A 23,127-nucleotide genomic window follows, 5' to 3' on the forward strand; every position below is an offset into this window, starting at 1 on the left:
AGGGTCCAGAGGAGGCCACTCGCATGGTCAAGGGGCAGCAGGGTAGGCCCTATGAAGAGAGGCTAAAGGGCCTGAACCTGTTAAGCCTCCACAAGAGAAGACTGAGAGAGGTCTGGTGGCCATCTATAAACTCATCTGGGGGAACAGCAGAAAATAGGTGAGGCTCTGCTCTCCTGGCCACAAACTGGTTGAGAGCAGATTCAGGCTTGAAATCAGGAGACATTACTTTACGGTTAGGACTGCCGGGCTCTGGAATGGGCTCCCAAGGGAGGTGGTGCTCTCCCCTACCCTAGGGGTCTTCAAGAGGAGGTTGGATAGATATCTGGCTGGGGTATTATGATCCCAGCACTTGTTCCTGCCCAGGGCAGGGGGTCAGACTGATGATCTGTTCAGCTTCCTTTTGACCCTAGAAACTATGAAACTATAATGTCACAGCAAATCCTTCATGTTACCAGACCTTCTTCAACCTGATAAGAAACAGTCCTATAGGGTTAATGTTCTTACAAGGCACAACACCACTAGAACTAATGATATCCTATGTGATAGGAAAAGTTGGAAGAAAGACTATACACTTCACCCATAGTTTACCCCTAAGGTTTCAGAAACTGTTAGTTAATCCCAACTGGCCTGCTTACCTCTAATCTGTCTTTTGCTGTGGCTAACCTGTCCTTCTCCATATCATTAGCAACAGACCTTTGGTACAGAACACAAGACAAACGAGACCCAACATCAGTTAGCATGATGCTCCACCTTTCACCTCCTTCCTATCAAGTGATCCACATCTTTATCAGTCCTCTGGTTTCTATAGCCAACCCAATGCTTTATTTAGCTGTGTCTAGGTACTGTTACACAGTGTCTCTTTCCTTTGTGCCATGCTTTATCAAAAGTCCCAGATAAACTGTCTCCTACTTCATTTTTCCTTGGACTGAAGAGAGCTTGCTAAAAGCTTCACTTCTCTTAGGTTGACAGTTTCAGATTCACCAATCTGAAATTGGACAAGACTTCTCCTATTTAGTCCTGAGTCAGCAGGGACACCTGAATCCAATGTGGGTAGAACTTCTTTGCATCTTAAAGACACAAGATCTCCCTGCTGATTTCTGGTGTTACAAGTTTTCTGGTCCATTTTTGTTAGTATTTATATAAGATTTTTTTAACATCCCTTCTGGTTGCAAAGAAAGTCTTCCAAATGTGAACCAGTGCAGTGCACTTCCCCTGGTACCTTCAGAAGTAACAGTGACAAATGGCAAATTCTGGTTACCCAGCAAATCCTTCAGTGCCTACCCCAGAGCATTTTTTGGCTAAAAATGTGAGAGAATTCCAAGGCATGAATTAGTGAAAGGTACAGATGAGCTACAAGAACTTAAAAAGAAGAAGGAAGAAGAGAATGAGAATAAGGACACTGGACTTCAAAAAAAGCAAACTTTGACAAACAAAGGGACCTGGTGGGCAAGATTGCTTGGGAGGTGAGTCTGAAGGGAAGAGGAGTCCAGGAAAGTTGGCTGTACTTTAAGGGGGCCTTTTAAGCATGTAAGAGCAAGCTATCTTAATGAAACAGAAGAATGGGAAGTACAGCAGAAGACCAGCCTGGCTAAACACCAGTCTTTTCAATGAGTTGAAACTTAAAAAGTAATCCCACAGAAAGTGGAAACTTGGTCATAGTACTAGAAAAAGTATAAAAGTATGGCACAGGCAAGCAGGGAGAAAATTAGGAAGGCTAAGGGACAATATGAGATTCAGCTAGCAAGGAATGCAGTCTAGTTATGGATAGTGCAATAAAGGCTGAAGTCTGTAATACCCCTTTTACTTCAGTATTCACAAATAGGGGCAGCTACCAGATGAAGAGTGCAGTTGGCAGCAGAGATAGGGAAGGAGACAAACGGTCTATTGCAATGGTAGAACAGGTTACTTAGAGAAGCTAGATGCTTTCAAGTTGGCAGGGCTGGATGGGGGCACCCTCAGGTACTTAAGGACTTTGCTGAGATAATTTTGGAGCCATTGCCCATCCTTTTTCAGAACTTATGGAGATTGGGTGAAGTCCTAAATGACTGGAAAATATAATATCGATCTTTAAGAGTGGGAAGAGGGAGTATCTGGAGAACTACAGACCAGTCAGCCTGACCTCTATGCCCAGAAAGATCATGGAACAGGTCCTCAAGAAATCCATTGTGAAGTACCTACAGGAGTACAAGGTGATCAGGAACAGCCAGATTGATTCACCAAGAGCAAGTCATGTCTGACCAATTTGATTTCTTTCTATGATAAAGCAACAGGTTCTATAGATGAGGCAAGAACAGTAGACATAGTATATCTTGATTTTAGCAAGGCTTTTGACACTCTCACAACATTTGCATTAACAAACTGAGGAAGTGCAGACTAAAAAAAAGTACTGTAATGTGGATGCTGGTTGGATCATTGTACTCAGCAAGTAGTCATCAGTGGCTCAATATCCATTTGGGAGTAGGTATCAAGCAGGGTTCCCAGGGGTCTGTCCTGGGTCCAACATTGTTCAACATTTCCATATTCATTAGTAATTTCGATGATGGGATCAAGTGCACGCTCAGCAAATTTGCAGATGACACCAAGTTGGGTGGAACTGTGGACACTCCAGAGGCAGGACTAGGATCCACAATGACCTGGACAGATTGGAGAAATGGTCTGCAATCAATGAGATGAGATTCAACAAAGACAAATGCAAAGTCCTGCACGTGGGACAATAATTGCATGCATGAATATAGACTAGGGAAAAACTGGCTAGACTGCAGCACTACAGAAAAGTGGGGCTACGGTGGACCGTAACCTGAATATAAGACAACAGCATGCTCTTTTTGCAAAAAAACCCAACAAAACTCCAACAGTGTCCTGGATTGCATTAATAGGAGTGTCACATGCAAATCAAGGACAATGGATTCTGCCACTCTATTCAGCACTGGTGCAGCTTACTGCAGTCCTGTGTCCAGTTCTGAGCCCCACACTTCAAGAAGAGTATGAAAGGTTTGGAAAAGAATACATTGCAGGGCAAAAAAAAAAAGAAGAGGGGGGCCTGGGAGACATGGTTTATGAGGAAAGGGTGAAAGAGATAGGAGCCTGGAGAAGAGAGGACTGAGAGAGGATATGATAACAGACTTCAAAATACCTGAAGGGTGATTATAGCGAGAGGATGGAAATCAGTTTTTCTCTGGGGCCATAGCAGAAAGGATTAGGAACAATGGCCTCAAGTTGCAGCAAGAGAAATTTAGGCTGGAGATTAGAAGGAACTTTCTGACTATGAGCGTGGACAGGCATTGGATCAGGCTGCCTGGAGAAGCTGTGTAATCTCTGTTCTTGGAAACTTTCAAAAGTGTGTTCGACAGACACTTGGCTGGGATGGTTTAGCAGGGATGATCCTGCTTTGAGGAGGTGGCGGGGCTAGATGACCTTGTGGAGTCCCTTCCATCCCTACTTTCCTATAAATCTATGCTCCTAAGGCAAGCACTCAGAATGAGGTATATACAATCTGAAGGGAGGAAGAATATTTGGGATAAATGCAAGATCTAAAAACAAGTTGGAAAAACTCCATGGAATGAATTGAGGGAGGTTAAGCATGGACACATTTGTCTGAAAACTGTCTGAAAAACATATACTGGTTTCATTTCAAGTTCTTATGGACAGACTGTAGGATGCAGTCTCAAGAGTGAGCTACAGAATTGGACATATATGCTTGCGGAAATCTTCATTTTCAAAGCCTGAATTCTGGGCATAAATTACTTGATTTAGGCTCTGCCTAAATGCAGCCATTCCCCTGGAGTGCAGTGTAGATAATTTAAGCAAGCTCAAATGCTATTGCAGTCTAATCAAACAAGCCAAGAGCTCACCAGGGATTAGTTTAGTCCATTAAGTTGTAGGGTACCAGTGCCTAACCTACCTAGCTTTTATCCTGTGGCTAACTGTTACTCTGTCTACAGCCTAAGAGCAACATAATTTAAAGAGCATACAAAAAGAGACCTGAAGGAGCGGCATGACAAGATTTGTAAAAATCAAGATTCCAAGTCAGGATGCATTCTCCAGTTTGACCAGCCTAGCTCTGATCTACACGCAAGTCATTTCTGCAGTTGCAACGTAGCTTTATCCTCAGTGCGCCTGCATGTCGGGTGACCGTTCTGTGGATTATAAGAGAAAAAACAAATGACTATTCTCCAGTATCGTCTCTAGAAGCGCTGTCTATAGCTTTGTGAAGAGCACAGATCTCAAAGTTCTGCTTCTGTGCTAAGTTCTTAGAAACTTTTCAGGTCTTTTTAGGAATGAGGAAGACTTCATTTTTAGGAGCTCTGCTTCTAACTCATGTCTGCTGCTATGGAAGTAACATACGTTTAAATGAGATACTGTTCATGCATATTTAAATATTTCTATTTAATTATTTGAGTGCTTGCCTGGTTCAATTTTCTGCCTTAATAAGAGCAAAATGAAGTTGAAGAGTATGCATTATTCAGTTTAATTTGAGGTTGCAACTGAATTACAAACTAATCGTAGTTTCTCTTATTTATCAGGACTTAAGGGTCCTCTCTTTCATTCTCAATACTCTTCCATTTTTTATTCAAGGATACAGAAGTAACTGTTTAAGACAAAGGTGACTATGTTATGGCCCATGGGCTGAATCAGGCTGGCAGAGCCATATCATCCAGCACACAGGGTTCCCCACAGGTCCAGGAATTGCAGGGGGCGGGGATGACAAGCGGTAGCAGAGTTAATTGCCATGGTTCCTGGAGCTGCAGTAATCAACTCTATTGTTGCTTGTTTTGAAACCCTTGCAGGCCAGATCCAGAACACGAAACTGTATCTGGTCCCCAGGGCTGCCCATAGGGCCAAAAATTTGGCATTGATAGGAACGGCAGCTGTCATGGTTCCAGGAGCTGCCACGTTTAATGCTGCCATTACTAAATTCCAGCCCCAGAGACCAGATGATGCAGCCCTGTGCTCTGTATCCAGCTTGCAGACTGGCCCCATGCCACTCATCCAGCCTGCAGGGATGGATGAGCTGGGCACCACTAGTTTAAGCCTTTCTCCCCCTCTAACACCAGCTGAGATCTCCAAAGGTATCTATCACCTAAATCCTTTAAGCAGCTTTGAAAGTCTCATCGAAGGGGGAAGATTGGCCCAGCCATGCAAGGCTGGGTTCAATGTCCGGCATCTTCACAAAGTCCTTGTATGATTTTGGAGAACACATTCAGAAGCAGATTCAAGTTGTCCCATAGGCATCTCCATTTCCTGTAATGCCAAATATAAGTGTTTTGTCCCCTGTGGGAAATTGAAACTCCAAACGTAATGGGTTGAGCACCGAAGCTCACTATAGAGTCAGTGGAAACAGTTGGCCACTTTCAAAGGGTAGATACAGAGCATCTGTGTGCTCAGCTAGGAGACACATAGAGGCACTACACAGGAAACGCCAGACCCAGGGCTGTGTCCGAATTCCTGTCCTCCTCAGTGTTATGAGCCCTGATTCAGGGCTGCACAGCAAGCACTGCCATCATATCAGGATCCAGAATATCTAAAGGGGGCGCCGTGCCTAATTCACCCTTAGAGATGAACTCAGTTTGGTACAAAGTACAGCCCACGCAGTCATTTTCACTCCCAAATAATGGTGGTGCCCACTTTGTGCACAATAGCCCAATGGTGAAAGAGGGTCCTAAGTTCAACTCAGCTTGAGGCATTTCAAATGACCAACGCCCACTCCGCAGCCAAAAGCCATGACATTGGGCTGCTGAGTGTACGGGGCTCTCGACCCACCACACTGAACCTGGGGCGCTGGGCACCAGGAATGAAAGAACCACGGGACTGGAAAGGCAAGAGGGAGTATGACTGTGCGATGACTGTGTTCCCACAGGGGAAGGCAGAAGGGAATGCACTTATTACAGGGTGGATCCAGAATTTCATAAAAGGGGGTGGGGGAATTTTTTTTTTTAAGTCTTTCAAGAGGTAAAAATTATCCCTTCTACCTCTCTTCCCTTCTGTGCTCAGTTGCATGTCCCCTCTCCTCCCATCTCCTCCCCTGGATGCCACTGCCACTGTCCCCAGCTGACCCAGGGTTGGAGGAGAGGGTGGCGGGGAAGAAAGAGCAGGATCTAGAGCCACATCTGTCTCACTCCCCCCAGGCTGCATGTGGAGCCAGGTTTGGCTAGAGACATTGCTTACTCCCAGGATGGCAGGGAACACCTCAGGGGGGACCAGGCAAGGTGGAGGGACCTACCACTACTGCCACTGTCCCTGCCTGAGCCTGACACCACATGCAGCCCAGGCTGGATCAGGCAGAAGTATCTCTGGAGCTTCCCCTCCATGCCAGCAGTGGGTGGGGGGAGAGGGAAGGGGATGAGAGGGGACGTCCCGCTACACATGGGGGAGAAGGGAGGAGGGATTTTTACTTGCTTCAGGGACTTAAAAATTCCCTGGCTGCTGCTCTTGTAATATAGGCTACTGCATAGGCTCACTACTGCCCCTAACCCCAATCATTCCCTGACTAGTTAAGGATTTGATGCAAGAAGTAGTAGAGAAAATTCAACCAACAGTATTATGCTGGGCATTAGACTAGATGATCTTCTCCAGCCAGCAAATGTATGGCTATGAATGTATGATCACAAAGATGAACAATGGAACTGCCCCAAAATGTTAGAAGGCATTTCTCTTCTCCCCTTACAGACATGCACACAAGGTGAAAAACACCTGATTAAAAAAGTGCAAGCAAGTAAATGGTAACTAGTACAAAAGATGCTGAAAGAGCTGAAAAGACTTTGGAGCAGTAGTAGACCTATGGCTTCAAACAGGAGAGAAATGCAGGAATGAGTTGGTAGAACTGCCTACAGACTGCTTGCTGCAAAAGAACACACAGAACAAGGGGAAAGACAAGACTGGAAGACAAAAATAGCTCAAAACAGGTCAAAACAGGAATCAGATTTCAACTACTATTAAAATACAAACTGCAAAGCAAACAAAGCATCAACTTTGCTGATACAGAGCAAAAGCCCAAGCGTCTCCTCTGCAGGAAAGGTCTGAGATCAGGGTGTTAAAAGACCACAGAACTTTGTGAACACTGGAGGATGTCTGGATTTATCTGGCCTAGAGCCAAGGCCAAGAACCCCTCATCGAGTGCTACCTGCCACACCTTGAGGTTTCCTTTCTTTGGAGAGGTCTCCCAGTCAGTTGTGCCATTCTCCAGTGACACTCTTAGTCACATCTCTCTGAACACCTGCACTTGCTCTGCACCTCCACTCTTGCCTTTTTCCAGGCAAGGTATCCCATCCTCCCTACTACCCACCATGCCTCAGAGATGCCAGCCTGAGCACTCTATGACCCTTCCAACAGCATGAAAGGCCTACTTCAACTTTGGCCCTCGCTGTCTCAGCAATTCCATATAGGGCGCTGTGCAACCATAATGCTTCAACAATCTTATACAATGGGTCTGCCATTGGCTATTTGGCATTTACCGAGTTTTCCATATACAACCATTCCCTTTACGCTTTATCACACATCTGGGTCATCAGCTCCTCCTAGCATTCTAGTACAGGTGAAGATACAGCGGACTCCAGACCAGTTATTTCCAACAAGCTGCAACCCAGAGCCCTGGCTGATTGCACAATCCCATCCAGACCAGTATACATGTGATTCCCTGCATTTACATATGGCTTCTCCCAGCACAAATATATCCCATGTGGCCTTTGAGAAGCGGGCTGCACTGTGTAGACTCATGTCTCTGGACCTCTGTTCTCTGCTGCCCTTGGCTCCCACCTTCTTCCCTTCATTCTCTCACAGCCTTCTCTTCTCAATTCCACGTCTCAGTCCTTACCGCTCAGCAGCCTGGGCTCACGACTGCGGCTCATGGCTCCATGGTATCCCTGTCCTTCCTCCCCACTCTACAGTCCTGCTGCCTCCCTGGCTTTGCACTCTACGCTGGGAACTATCTAGCAGCAGCCACAAAACCATCCACAAACTGGACAGTTACCTTGCTGGATAAACCTACGTTGCAATTGCAGAAATGACTTTGGTGTAGATCAGAGCTGGGGACTCCCAGCTGTCTGTCCTGCTTGGTGCAGGGGGCTGGACCTGATGATTTCCTGAGGTCCCTTCCAGCATCATGGTCTAAGAAACTCCGTACTGGTCTACCTCAAGTGGCCACTTCTCCTAGCTAATTCTTCCCATAGCTCTAGCAGCAGACAGTCCCAGAAGTGGCCAGCTCTTCAGTCTGTCTCTACAGCATGCTGCTGGCCTCCAACTCCTACACAGGACTGGGGAAGGGAGTCTCATCAGGCCTACCCAGACCTATTCCATATTAAAGCCCCAGTCCTATAAATGGATGCATGTGGGTAGCCCCTTGCGCTCATGTGGAAGCTTCCTTGACTGGAGCAGGAATCAGTCTGAAAATCCACACCTACTGACCCTAGAAACTATGAAACTAAGTAACGGCATTGTTATGACAGGGAGACTTTTCCCTCTCAAGAAATGGTCTTTGCACATCAAGTCTGTGGTACATAGGAAGGTTAAGTTAAAGAGACGCTGTCTTCCAGCTCTGGAACACCATGATATCCTAACAGCACAGGACTGGGATGCGCAACCAACTGTTCTGCAGTCTCCTACTTCAACCCATATTTTCTGACTACCAGCAAGATAGATTACAGTGCCTTTAGAGCTCTTATGATCTCTGGTGCCAGTTCTTAATCCATGGATCATTGACATGATAGAAGCTAATGGCTCAATTCAAGCCTGTTACATTTTTGCTTATCAAAGGGAACACAGGGAGCTTTCAGTAGCTTCAAGTCAGTATAATACTGGTGTCTAAAAACACTCATAATATTTCTAATGTTTTAATGCAATTTACTGAAAGGTGCATAGGCCCAATCAAATTATTCATGAAAAATCCCCAAAGGCCAAATTATGTATGATAAGCAATTTTCCTAGAGTTCCCCTGCACCCTTATTCTTCAATTACAAGGTTATGATCCAAAAGTATCAACAGCTGGGAAGGGGAGTTGCTGAAGCCAGCGACTCTCAACGAGGGTACCTGTGGGGGATCCTTTTAACGGTGTGACAGGGTGCTCTGCAATATTAGAATTGTAGGTGTGCAAACACCTACACATGGTTCACAAGATAAACGTGCAGACTCCAATAGGAATCCATAGCGTTAACACCATTTTGCCATGTTGTGATCTTTCTGAGTTCTTTGCAACAGAAGAATTTCTTTAATATTTTTCCATAGTCAAAAAATGAGTGAAAACTAAGAGCTTGCATTTTCCAAGGATCTAACAAGGGGACCTTGAGTCTAAAAAAGTTGAGAATCATTGGCCTAACTTATGACTTTTTAAACTATTTCCATTAGAATCTTTATATTTTTGTAATGACTTGTGGTGAAGTTCTGTGCTAAGGAAAATGTGCTGGACTGGCACCCCAGGGAGGCCCTGCGTGGCAGCAGAATATTTCCCTCACTGTGGAATTAATGCTGTTAAGAAAACACGAGTAGAATCACAGAAAATTGGGGTTGGAAGGGATGTCAGGAGGTCATCTAGTCTAACCCCCTGCTCAAAGCAGGATCATCCCTAACTAGATCATCCCAGTCAAGGATTTGACTACCTGAGGTTTAAAAACCTCCAAGGAGAGTCAGTCCACAACCTCTATGTGTAACCTGTTCCGGTGTTTTACAACCCTCCTAGTGAGAAATTTTTTCCTAATATCCAACCTTAACTTCCTTTGCTGCAACTGGAGCCCATTGCTCCTTGCTCTGTCATCACCCCCATAGAGAACAGTCCAACTCCATTCTCTTTGGACCCCCTTCAGGTATTTGAAGGCTGCTGTTACATCCTCTCTGACTTCTCTTCTTTATACTAAATAAGCCCACTTCCCTCAGTCTCTCCTCATAAGTTATGTGCCCCAGTCCCTAAACCATTTGCGCTGTCCTCTGCTGGACTCTCTCCAATTTCTCCACATCCTTTCTGTAACAGGGGGCCCAAAATCCAGATGTGGCCTCGCCAGTGCTGAATAGAGGGGAGTAATCACTTCTCTGAACCTACTAGCAACACACCTACCAGTGCAGCCCAGGATGCCATTAGCCTTCTTGACAACAAGGGCACACTGCTGGCTCATATTCAGCTTCTTGTCCACTGTGACCCCACGTCCTTTTCTGCAGAGCTGCTGCCCAGCCAGTCAGCCCCCAGCTTGGACCGGTGCATGGGGCTGCTCTGTCCTAAGGGCAGGACTTTTCACTTGTCCTTGTTGAACCTCATGAGATTTTTTTTTGGTCCAATCCTTCAATTTGTCTAGGTCACTCTGAATCTTAGCCCTATCCTCCATGGTATCTACTACTCCCCCCCGCTCGGTGTCATCTGCAAACATGGTGAGGGTGCACTCTATACCATCTTCCAGATCGTTGATGAAGATATTGAATAAAACTGGCTCCAGGACTAGCCCCTGGGGCACTCCACTTGATACCGGGTGCCAACTAGACATCGAGTCATTGATTACAACCCTCTGAGCCTGAAGTTCCAGCCAGTTTTCAATTCACCTTACAGTCCATTCGTCCAGCCCATGCTTCCTTAGCTTGGCTGTGGGACTGTTGCGAGAGACCGTATCAAAAGCCTTGCTAAAATCAAGGTATATCACATCCACTAATATCCCTGCATCCACAGAGGCCGTCAAATCATCAGAGAGGCGATGAGGTTGGTGAGGCCTGACTTGCCCTGGGTGAATCCATGCTGACTCCTCCTAATCATCTTCTCCTCCAAGTGTTTAGAAGTGGATTCCTTGAGGATCTGCTCCATGATTTTTCCAGGGACTGAGGTGAGGCTGACTGGTCTGTAGTTCTCTGTAGATCCCCCTTTTTCCCTTTCTTAAATATGGGGTCTATGTATAAATGGAGGAGAGAAATGCCAGCTGTAGGTTCACTCAACCTTGGCCTATTTGCTGAAGGAGTCAGCAGATAGTGATGGACCAAAACTGGTACATGATACCAATACAAATTGGTTGGTTTGCCCATGTCTGCAATGGATTGAATCAAACTCCCAGGTGAGAACATATGCAAACTAAATCTAGATCTGTAGTTATGGCTCATTTTTTTTCAATGAGGCTGGCAACTGCACAGTTCTTACAACTGATCCTTAGAAACAGACCCACATGCCTTACATAGGTCTTTAGATTACAATAACTTTTGGCTGTCACTGATCTTGGCCCTGATCCATTTTTGATTTAGTCTACTGGAGTCTCTCTCTCCTTGTGTTAATGGGATTTGGAAGGGAAACTATTCAAAATGCACAGGGCTTTGGGAGCCATGGACTAACTCATCTTGAAAATATATGCCTTCCTTTCTACACAGAATTATTTATTTTCCCTCAGGTGCTCTCATTCAATGCTGAAAATAGAGACCCAAGTGCTGCTGATGCTGAGATGGGTATTTAAGGAGTTGTTCTGCAAGTTAAATGATTAACAGGTCAATATATATTGCATGTAACAAACACACAGGTTTTCTGAGGATTCAGATGCATCCAGAATGAAATAACTCAGGAAAAGAGAAAGCTTTAATGACCCAATAAGATACCAGGTGTTTTATTGGACTGGAAAACCAAGTATTGATAGAATGCACTACCTTATTTAAAGTTTCAGATGGCTTACAATACATTATCTATTGTTTCCATGTCTGGGAACACATGGGATCTTATTTGTACTTTATAAGTGAGCTGAATTGTTTTTTTATGTTTGCTAATGCTCATCCACAGTATCTCTGAACCTTGAAGAACAACTGAGTCAACAGTGAGACTACATACCTGCAATCTGGCAATAATGGGACCCCAGTTCAGGCAGTATACCCAAGATCACTCACGCTGGCCTTGTTAAGTCTCATCCTGCTTCCAATTAAATCAATGGAGATTTGACCACTGATGTCAACGGAGGCCAAACCAAGTTTTCAAAGTTAACTCAGACCAAAAAAAAAAAAAATCACATCATGACAGGAAGCAGTACATGCATACGGTGCTACATTTTAGAAACCCAAGTCACAATTGAGAAGTGCCTAGCTGCAACCTACGATCCTAATAGTATCAGTTCCCTGATTCATATATTAAAATTACAGTAATGCATAGACCCCTCCTTCCAAACTAGAATCCCATGAGTATGGGTGCCATACGAACGCAAAAGAAGAGAACTCCGCAATGGCTAGTTGACACAAGTGCTGGGATGACAGCTCATTACACTGAACATAACCACCTCAGTGTTGCCTTGTGCTGCCCTTTCTCTGCCTGCTGTATTTGTCTGTTCACATGAGCGACAGATCTGGGGAAGGGACTGTCTGTTCAGTATGTACAGTGCCCAGGAACTTGCCTCTCTGCTCCAAAGATAGGAAGTAACACTATCGTGACCAAAGCAAGTCTGGATTGTAGCGGAGCTTATGTTAAGACATGATGGGATATTGAGTATAACAATATAAATCATACGTCTGCTGTATCATCTAGTGTGGAACCCATCTCTTACAATGGCAAGACACAGTAACTGAATGGTATATTGCAAGATTTCAAGATACTGCATTTAAAAAAGAACATAGTATTCCCCTAAATGAACTGGACCTGGGGCATCATCTGGAGAGATGGATCAATTAATAGATACATGTATTGGGAGTTCTTCTGGTAAAGAGGGCAATGACTCTAATTAATATCTATAATTTCTATGCCTAGCAGATTTTATAAGTGCTATTAAGTTACAGAAACAGAGAATGCACTGTAGGTAAAACCCAGATGCTTTATTGACGTTGGAAAGAAAGCAAATGCAGGTCATGCTTGATAAAAGGTTAAATGAATAACAGTAATTTGAATAAATGGCGAGTCAGTCACAGGTCTATACCACCTCCATGACAAACCCAGGACCACTGATGAGAAGAAAGTCGTGTGGAAGACCCCAGCAAAGACCCATTCAGCACATACCCCAGCCTGGATATGAGCAAGAACCTCAGAGCAGCCTTGAGTATGTGCTAAGCAGCACACTGGAGTCTGCAAGCTGCACTGAGATCCAGGTTCTGAGCTACTTCGTGCTGGCTACACTGCCTGATTTCTGTGGTTTGACGCACACTAAGCAGAAGTGACCGGGCAGGACCTGTTTCTCCAGGTAATCGAGGGGTCAGCAAGTTGCTGCTGGGAGACCTGGTCTTACTGTCCAACAGATTGAGAGGTTGCAAATAAGCAACCTTGTCCTGCTGCGATGATACGCACCTATGTCACACACTACTAAGATGCTTGTGACACGTATTGATCGTTTTCAACCCTAAGCTATTTAGAAACCTGACCTGAACAATGCACAGCAAGAACAACAGGATGGGAAAGAATGCTTGTTGGCACTGGACAAAGGATATTTTGCTTTAGAAAGACGGTTACTACCTTTTACCAAAGGACCAAATCCACATGCCAGCGTCCTGCCAACTATCCGCACTGGGAAGACGTGGAAGTAGTGGCAGTAAACTCCTTCCCCAGAGCAGAGCATAGCTATGAGGCCATTTTGCAGGGGCTTCCTCAGCCTGTCCACTGACTGAGTACTTCTTCACCCCCACCAAAGGTCAGAGGGCAAGGGCATTCCCCAGCTGCCTACTACTGTTCAGAAGGGATACAATATACAGGCTGTGGCCTGCCCCATGCTTGTCTACTTGAACTGCACTGTCAAGGGATCTTCCACAGGTGTAGGACTGATCCCTAACAGGAGAGCACAGCTAGTATTCCCCATCCTCTTCTCAAGACCATAAAGCATTGTTCCAGGGACGCAGCCAGCTTCAATTTAGCTATAAAAGTGATTCACTCCTGCTACATTGCTGACCCTTTCAGAAATATACCCAGCAGCTCACCCTGAAGCCAATAAACCACTGTAAACCACTGATGTGTAGGGAAATAAAATCACCTGATCCAAACACAGAGTTTCTAATTATGTTTTAAATGCATCGGCACTTCCAATGAAGATTCTTGTCCATTGGGCTACTAGCACGGGGACATTCCCCTCAAAGCAAAGGGGAGTTTGGGGGCACCAGCAATGCAGAAACAAGCTGATAGAGCACCTTTTATTTCTGCGTGCATGCCACTGTCATTGAATGCTTTCTACTGTAGGGCTTTAGAAGCCACCCCTCATAGAGGTGTCTGGGCTAGGGACAGAAGTTACATATAAACTGGATTAAGTCATCAGAAACTGGTTTAAACCTGTAACAGAGCAGAAGTTCAGTGTACATAATCCAGTTTCAAAATAGCTGAAACCGGTTTAAGATAAAAACTGGTTGAATGTAGTAACAGACTGAACTGATTTGGGTCAAACCGGTTCACGAAGCTTCTGTCCCAGAACCTTTCCTGGTTCAAGTTAAATCACAGTCCCCCAGCATCCCAGCATGCTTTCCAGCCCTGGGCTGGGCTGGGCTGTCTGCTCCAGCAGAGAAGAGTTGGGGGGGAGGGGAGACAGGGACTGCCCACTCTGGTAAAACCCGGCTGGGGGCTGGGGTCAGGGAGGGGGTGGGGTTAAAGTTCCCTTTCCCCAAGTACAGAGCTGCCCTGCTCTGTTAAAAACTTACTGCTGGCTGTGACTGTGGACTACAAATCCCAGATGCACCTGGAAGCAGGAAGAGGCAGTGACAAGCAACCCTGCAGAGTCCTGGTGCTGTTATTCTGGACTGCAAATCCCAAAGATCTCAGGGGCAGTAGGAAGAGGAAGCAAGCACAACAGTCCATGGTGGCTACGTGCCAGAGAGCCATGCTGTAGTGCCCCCTAGCTTCTGGTCTGAGCCACTGCAGGCATGTGGCTGCAGTTCCTGAATCAAAAGTGAATGCTGTCCTTGAATGAATAAAGAAGCAGGAATGAAAATATGTTAAAGAGCATGGGGGATAAGACACACCCCTGTTTCATTCTGTTGACATCAAAGGTGTTTGATTCTTTGTTTTTATACACTACAGTTGTCTTTGTACCATTGATTTAATGAGTGAATTAAGTTTAATAGTTTGGGTGGGGGGGAATAATCCAGTCTCTTCAGAACACTAAAATGGCCCTGTCTGTTGCCTGTATTGATGGTCTTCATCAGATCAATGAAGGCTATGTTTAGTGTTATTCATTTTTCTCTACACTTCTATTGAAATTGCTTAACCGAAAATATAATATCAATGGTGGAGCGACCTGAGTGAAAACCACACTGACTTTCAAGATAGATTCTTGACAATTTTTCTGATGATGTTCAACAGGGAGATACCTCTATAATTGTCACGGTCACTTCTAACCCCTTTGTGTTTGTATAATTGTACAAACCAAGCATCTTTTAAAACTTGTGAGACCACTTTCTCTTTCTAACAGAGCAATATAATTTCATGAAGCTTTCAAAGTAATTCACCGTTGACACATGGGTAGAATTCAGCAGGCAACCAGTTGTTGCCAGATGCCTCGTTCCCAGGAATCGATTTAATGGCTTTCTGTAACTATTCAATGCAGGCTTGTTGTCCAAATCCATCGTAACTTCAAACTGTGGTAAACCTTCAAGCTCGTCATGTTTAATTTCAGTATCACTGGAGTATAGGATGCCACACTGCTCAGTCCAATGCTCAAGTTGTTTTTGTTAATCAGTAATGACATCTCCATCTAAGTTTTTTAGTGGAGTTGTTTTCTTCTTGACTCAACCAATTGCTCATTTGATGTCTTCATACCTCCCAAGGCCATCACCTGCATCAGCTGTTTTCAGAATTTCATCACAAAATATCAGCCAAAAATACTGGCATGCCTCTTAGGCTCTAAGAGAAATGCAAAAGGAGGCTTTCTCAGATTTTCCAGGGTTATGGTGTTGAAAGATTTCTTATAATTGTTAGCTCTGTCCTTTTGTTCTCAACCAGTGATAGAGGAGTTTCAGAGTGCTTTTCACACCATCCTGCATTTTTCGTGCATTTTTTGTGAAATGCTGTTACAGCAGCATTGTACATGTTAGTTTTTAAGTTTTTCCAAGCTTCAGTGACCGAGTTGTTAGGTAAACTTACTTTCACAGCTTGTTCTTTGAGTTGCCTGCATTTTTCTGTCTTTAGTTTGGCTGATGTCTATCTGAGGACAACTGGTAGTTTTGGCAGGGTGGATCTTTTTTACATTGATTCTGACTTTGCAGTGACTAAGGCATAGTCAGGGTCACAGTCAGCACTGCAATAAGACCTCATAAGTAGGATTTCTTTCAGGGGATTATGCCTGGTTAATACTTGATCTAATTGGTGCCACTGCCCTGATCTTGGAAATTTCTACAATGTCTTTCTTGTGATTTGCCTAATGAAGTAGGTGCTGGTAACACATAGATTTGGACTTGCACAAGGTCCTAATACTCACAGGCCATTTTCATTCATATTATCAATTCTGTGTTTGCCCAAAATATCAGGCCAATTCTTAAAACTACATCCAACTCTTGCATTGAAGTCATCAAGTATTATGAGGAACTGATTTCTGTGAGCTCTCAATCTCTTCTTCAAGTTGTTGTTAAAAATCATTCTTGTCTTCACCTCTAGCTTGACAGGTTGGTGCCTAGACACTAAACAATGTGATGAAGCCGTTCTGCATGTGCACTCTGAGTGTCAAGAGTCGAATACATACGGCAACACAGAACTGTACTTAAAATAACTACTGGACACAAAACATTTTCCTGCAATGCCTATATCCTGTACACAATGTTTACTTAGCCCATGCTCAATCTTTGGCCTTCCATCAATGTATAGAAAATACACCACCTAATTCTCTTCTCAGTTTCACTAAGCACCAGTATGGCTCCATTGACTTTAATAAAGAGACTCTAGCTGTGCTCTGGTAAACACACTGAGAATCAGGCCCACAAGACTGGTCAGAAATTGTGTTTTAGTTTTGCTCCTTATCACCAATAATATAGATCTGATTTCCACACACAGTCTGTTTCTCTGGCTTCAAGTTGATAATCACATCAGGCATTTAAACAGTTCCGCATTATCAAAGAGTATATGGCATTGGAGTCTACTTTAAAATTGCACCTCAGTTTAAAATTGCACAACTTTAATACTTGCTACTCATTTCTGCCCTAGCACATTCCAGTAAATCACACCTTGGATTACAAGCCCTACTTTTTTCTTCTGAACAAACTTTATTTTTCTGCATTTGCAGAACTTTCCTTTAGATATAAAGCTCTTTTCTCTTCTCTAAATGTTGGCAACAAGATCTAAACATACGTATACTTCCTGAAGTCCTATTTTCTGGATATTACATGCCAGTAGCCCATGCATGTTTGCTGGATTCCCTTGGCTACCCGAGTGCTTGGAAATCCAGCTGGTCTGCCTAGCATCAGCAGAGTTCTCTCGTTGCAGGCATAGTCACTCCAAAGAAAAGGCATGACATGGTAATCAAACAAGGAACGTGGGAGCACTAGGAAGGAGTTATTTTAAAACATGGCCATCCTCCATATTGAGGTAGGTGATAAACTTGATTGCCTATGGGCCGTCAGAGCTAGCAATAACTTGAGCATGATGCAAGCAAAAACTCGTACGCAGAACAATGATAAATCTAACTGGAACATAACAAATCCAATGCAAGCACTAAGAGACCCATTACTGACCTGAGCTGGTGATTACTACTTACCTAATGTAGGTATAGTGAGTAGGAAACTGGAGGTTTCATCCTTGCCATTCAGGCACTATCAAATCAATACAATTGCATTTAATGGCTATGGATGGCCTGGGGAAATTACTCATTTAACTGTGCCAGATTCAAATATATAAAACTGATTATTCTGCCATTTCAGCCCCTCTATCGTATTGTTTAATTAGAAAGTGAATCAAAGGCAGATATGCACACAGCTTGTTATGAAACTGCTGAAGTGACAAGCAGTACTAAACTAATTAATTTCCAAGCTTCAAGTGAGCTAAAATAGCAACTTTTTTTTGCTTCTGAGGTTGCTAAGTTGACTGGTACTCAGCACTCTATTTTAATTCTATATAGTTTACTATATAGTATATTCACTGCATTGTTAGTGTTGTCAGTGGTCATTACCTTGTCACTGCTGGCAATTATCATCTCCCCTGGGCACAGCTACAGTTCATGCATCCCCATTACAAAATAGTGGGTGCTGCTCTATGTATATACCTAAGGAATTGCCTGCATCTTGCTTGCTGTAGACCTCTTTGTTTTGTCTTTTCTATGTGCTTTGGTCTGTTGTGCCTTGTCTGTCAGATTATATTTATTTACATATATTCTAAATCCAATAACCAGTGCATCAAGTAAAATTAATCCAGTAGCACAGATACAGGGAACAGAGAAGACCTAGCCTAAGAGGATTACTGCGTTCACTCTAGATGGTACGATACATATTTTACAGACTTCAGGGCTGTTCTCTGCATGGTCTCCAGCTCTTCATTCTCTGCTCACCCCTGCATCCCTACTCTCTTCCTTTTCCTGTACTTAACCTTAAGTCTGCCTTCAGCCTTATGCCTGAACTTGGCTTCACTGGAATGACACCTGTTTATATGGGGTCTGATTTAGGCCCCAGAATGGTCTACTTTAATATATGCAGTGGATAAAAAGGACCTGGAAATGAATGGCTAGAAAGAGCAGCCAGTATTTAACTGAAGTGTTGTAAAACCACTTCCAAGAAACCCAGGCTTTTTTGTGTGAGGACAATTTGGGTTTACCTTTGACGCAAAGCTAGCACTATTGCTCACTGTTAGATTAGATGGAGTAACCAGGAAACAAATCAAACATCAAACATGCCCAAAATATTTTGGTCATTAATTCCTGAATTTCACAAATATATGTGTAAGGAAGAGGCCAGGGCAGTGCAGCACATTTGTGAGGACAGTGGCTTGTGTTGTGTTTGCAAATAGATACAAGGGAATTTAATATAATCTCTCCCAGGGCTGGCATGTTTAAAGTGTGGGGTCAGGTGCTTTGTTATTTTTTTTTTATCAACTAAAGATATAGGTGCTTTAGATACCTAAGATTTGACTAAGATACTATAAAGGAGATAAATGTGGGGCTCTCTCCCCCTCGTACACTGGCAACTATACGAGACCCACCATTTTCCTTTACCCTGCTAGGGTAATTATGGTAGCTACATCTGTGCTGCTGTCACAGTCACTGAGCTTTTGACGCACGCCCTGACTCCTTGCTCACTGCAGGTAGGTAGGAGGACTCGGGCTTGTCCTGCTCCACCAGTTCCCAGCGTAGGGTCCTGCATGGCTGAACGTGGGCTCAGTGGGCCTTACTCAAATGTCAGCCATAAACATAAAGGGGCAGAAGCCCCTGTGAACCATAAAGGGGCAGAAGCCCCTCCTGCCTTGGCTCTCCAACATCAAATGTCTCTCAACCTTCCCTCTGATCTTTCATTATCACAGCAGCACCTCCATCCCTGGCAGCTTTACTATGGGGAGCTGTCCAGCACGGCACCAGGAGCTCCTCCAGCTTCTCAAACCTACTGATTTTCCCTCCTTAGCTTATGGTCTTTATAGACCCCAGGAGAGCACACCGCCAGCAGCCCAAAGCTAAAAATAAAACGATACTCACTTCACTCGCATCCTGGCTCCTCTACTACGATGTGAGGGTTAGCCAACCCCATCACAGGTAGTTAAATCCCTTTTAAACTTACACGTTTTAGGGATGTAGTTGGTAGCCGTGTTGGTCGGAGACCAAAAAATACAAAACTCCAGAACTCTTGGTTCAGAGATGATACCTTTTATTAGATTAACTAAGGAATCACAAAAAATTATCTTTTCCTGCCACAGTCACTGAGCTTTTGATGCAGTGCCTGACTCCTTGTTCACTGACAGTAGTGAGGTAGCAGGAAAAAGATAATTTTGTGGTGATTTCTTAGTTGCTATAATTACAGGTATCATCTGTGAACCAAGAGTTCTGGAGTTTTGCGCTTCTTTTTGTCTCAGACCAACACGGCTCCCAAATACATCCCTGAAACATGGAGGATAAAGGATTTTAGCCAATTTTGGTTTTAAGCTTCACTGCTGAACAACCAGAAAGATTTCTCCACCTGTCTGCCTTTCTGCCCCCTGCCGCCGCCAGGGAAGGAATCCTGCCTTACCTGCACATCAAAAAGCAACTCACAAAGACGAGCTCATGGACCCAGAGGAACAGACTTCTACCTTCAGCTTCCTCTGTGCAAAAATGAAGTTTATTTGATTTATTGTGGGGACTTTTCACCACGTTTAATTTTCCCTGTGCCTGAAGGTCATGTGTGCCCAAGAGCTTGCAGTAAAAGATTTTTTTTTTTTTTTTTTGCAACTTCTTAGCTTGTCTAATAAAACATATCACCTCTGAACTCAGAGATCTAGAGGTCTGCATTTCTTTTAAATCGACATGCCTCTCCAGGGTCCAGCCTCAGGGGTGGGGCATGGCTTGAAACTACATCTTCCTATTCTTATCAAAGTGCTGCAAGCACAGGGAGAGGGTCCTGGTCCCTGCTTGTTCCCCAATAGGTTTGGAGTATTTTGCATGTAGTACTCATTGGATGACATGGACGGACAGCAGTGGGGACAGAAGCCAGAGCCCCCGCGCTTCTTTGGAAGTGCTGCCTCACTGCCCCAAAGGGATGCACTCTATAGCTCACTCTCCACCTGGCCCACCAAACCTTCCCCTGTTGGGCCAGTTCTACTCAGGGTAAAGGAGCATTTGGCCCTGCCTTTGCCTCGGGGTGAGCAGAACCTAGAATCTGAGTCTCCCATCCCTAGGCAAGGGCCCTAACCACTTGAAAACTGAGATGAAAAGTGGAAGTAAAGAGCATTTCGTTGTCCTGTTTTTATAGCACCTAATACAGCAGAGCATGGACTAGAGTCCTACGGCACGGCCACAATACACATTGCACACAGATAAATAATGACAGCGAGATATAACATAGCATTGACACATCGGCGAGTCAGGGAAGTGTTATTCTCCCCTTGTAACCAAGGTACAGACTACAGGTAGATCTATTTTGTGAGAGGTTTCTTAACTCCAGCTAAAACCACAGTGAGAAGGCGGCAACTTTTAACTGAGGTTTGCAGTTCCACTTCAGCTCTCCTGTAGGCTTGAACTCAGGCTGTGAACCTGAGTTAAAACCCCTGCCACCTTGTGTACACTGCTATATTAATCACAGTTCACTAACCAAGGTCAGTTCTGTTGAGTTAAGAACAGACCTTATTTGCAGCAGCAGCAGCAGTGACATACTCTAAAGTGATTTGCTTAAGATTGCACAAGAAGTCCAGGGCAAAACTGGGATTAAAACCTGCAGCGAGTGAAAAACTGGCTGCGGGATAGGGCCCAGAAAGTCGCAGTGAATTGATTGGTGTCATCCTGGTGAGAAGTGGGCAGCAGTGTCCCATAGGGGTCTGTGCTTGGTCCAGTACTTTTCAACATCTTTATTAATGATTTGGATGTGGGGGTGAAGAGCTCACTGGCCAAGTTTGTGGATGACACCAAGTTATGGGGAAGTGTGGTCATGTTTGAAGATGGGCGACAGATATATGCGGACCCGGACAGATTAGCAAGTCGGGTAGATTGGAATCTGATGAAGTTCAGCGTTGAGAAATGTAAAGTGCTCCACCTCGAGACGAGCACCCCCTAGCATGCCTACAGGCTTGGCAGCACCAAACTGACTAGCACCATGAATGAAAGGGACCTGGAGGTAATAATAGGCCACAGTATGAATATGAGATGGCAGCGTGATGCTGTAACCAGTAGGGCAAATAATCCTCTGGCATGCATCAATCGATGCATCTCCAGCAGAACCAAGGAAGTGATTCTTCTGCTGTACTCAGCACTAGAGAGACTGCAGCTGGAGTACTGATCCAGTCCTGGGCACTGAACTTTAACAAGGACATGGACAAGCTTGAGAGAATCCAATGAAGAGTCACCCGTATGATCAGAGTCTTACATGGCAAGCCATATGAGGAAAGTCTGAGGGATCTGGGACTCTTCAGCCTGAAGAAAAGAAGGCTGAGAGGGGACCTGGTAGCAGCTTATCACTACACTAGGGGAGTACATCTAGGATTCAGTGAGCAACTGTTCACCAGGGCACCTGAGGGGAAAACTAGGAGTAATGGCCATAAACTCCTGGAAGACCAATTCAGGTTCAACAGTAGGAAAATCTTCTTCCTAGTCAGGGTGTCAAGACTGTGGAATAAGCTCCCTCCAGAGGTTGTGTAATCACCTACCCTGGAAATCTTTAAGAGGAGACTAGATAGTTACCTTGCTGGGGTCACCTGACCCCCAGTTATCTTTTTCCTGCTTGGTGCAGGGGCCTGGACTCGATGATCTTCCGAGGTCCCTTCCAGCCCTACAATCTATGAACCTATGAACCTCTAAGCTTTGGCTTCCAGAACAGGCTTTTACCCAGAAGTCTTTTTTTTCCCCACCCTGGGCTTCATCACTTTGCATCATGTGTGCAGTGACAAGTGGCAACACTACTCTCATTTTGGTACAGACTGCATTCTTTCCCCCTCCTGCCGGTCATGCATCAGATGAAATGATCAAGCCGAAGTGCATGCACGCACGTGTGCGTGCATCTGTGGCACGCAGGCCATCAATTTCCATTCTCTCCCTGCGCATTACAAGCTGCTCTGATTACAAAGCCACTAATATCATTAACACAAGGGCAAGAAACATAACTGTGCAGATTTTCAGGCATGTGAAGTTCTGCTTTTCAGCCCTGCTTTAACTAGGCCCCCTGCCAGTCAGTTGTTTAGCCATCTAAATGACCTACTGCTGACTGAAATAAAAAGGAAATCACTGTTTAAAAAGCTGGCTCCAAAAGTGCATGTGCTATTGGGGTTTTTCACTGGTCCCCCTAGGAAAGACTTGGCATTAGCTGCAGAATCCTACAGTGCTTTGCAATCTGTCCCAGGGGTTTGACATACTCCTCTTATGTCTGAGGCCAAATCCTGTGCTTTTATTAGAACAGTCAGGTATGGCAAGCCTTGTACCTCTCTTGATGTGATTAATATACACTCGGGCTTGTGTATCAGGATCTGGAATAATGACCTACTAGTTGACAATATGAAAGAACCACTAGCTCTTAGGAACAACCATAGTGACCCACAATCTCCTGCTAAACTTTCTCAAGCTCAAAGCCAACTTCTGTTTTTTTTACTGATATCATTTCCTTTCCTAAAAATAATTCAGTGCCTTGGTTTTCCTTCCTTTTTTT

The 23,127-nt window shown here is 44.4% G+C and overlaps 1 long non-coding RNA gene across 1 annotated transcript; it reads left to right on the top strand.

Annotated features, from left to right (window-relative positions):
* Positions 1-3,292: 3,292 nt before the first annotated feature.
* LOC109322062 lies at positions 3,293-19,888 on the top strand. The gene is made up of 3 exons (XR_002104298.1): positions 3,293-3,306; positions 12,116-12,120; positions 19,777-19,888. It is a non-coding gene; the product is annotated as an uncharacterized LOC109322062 (long non-coding RNA).
* Positions 19,889-23,127: the final 3,239 nt, after the last annotated feature.

Source organism: Crocodylus porosus, unplaced genomic scaffold (genome assembly GCF_001723895.1).
Source record: "Crocodylus porosus isolate Cpor-Errol unplaced genomic scaffold, CroPor_comp1, whole genome shotgun sequence".
Classification (NCBI taxonomy): domain Eukaryota; kingdom Metazoa; phylum Chordata; order Crocodylia; family Crocodylidae; genus Crocodylus; species Crocodylus porosus.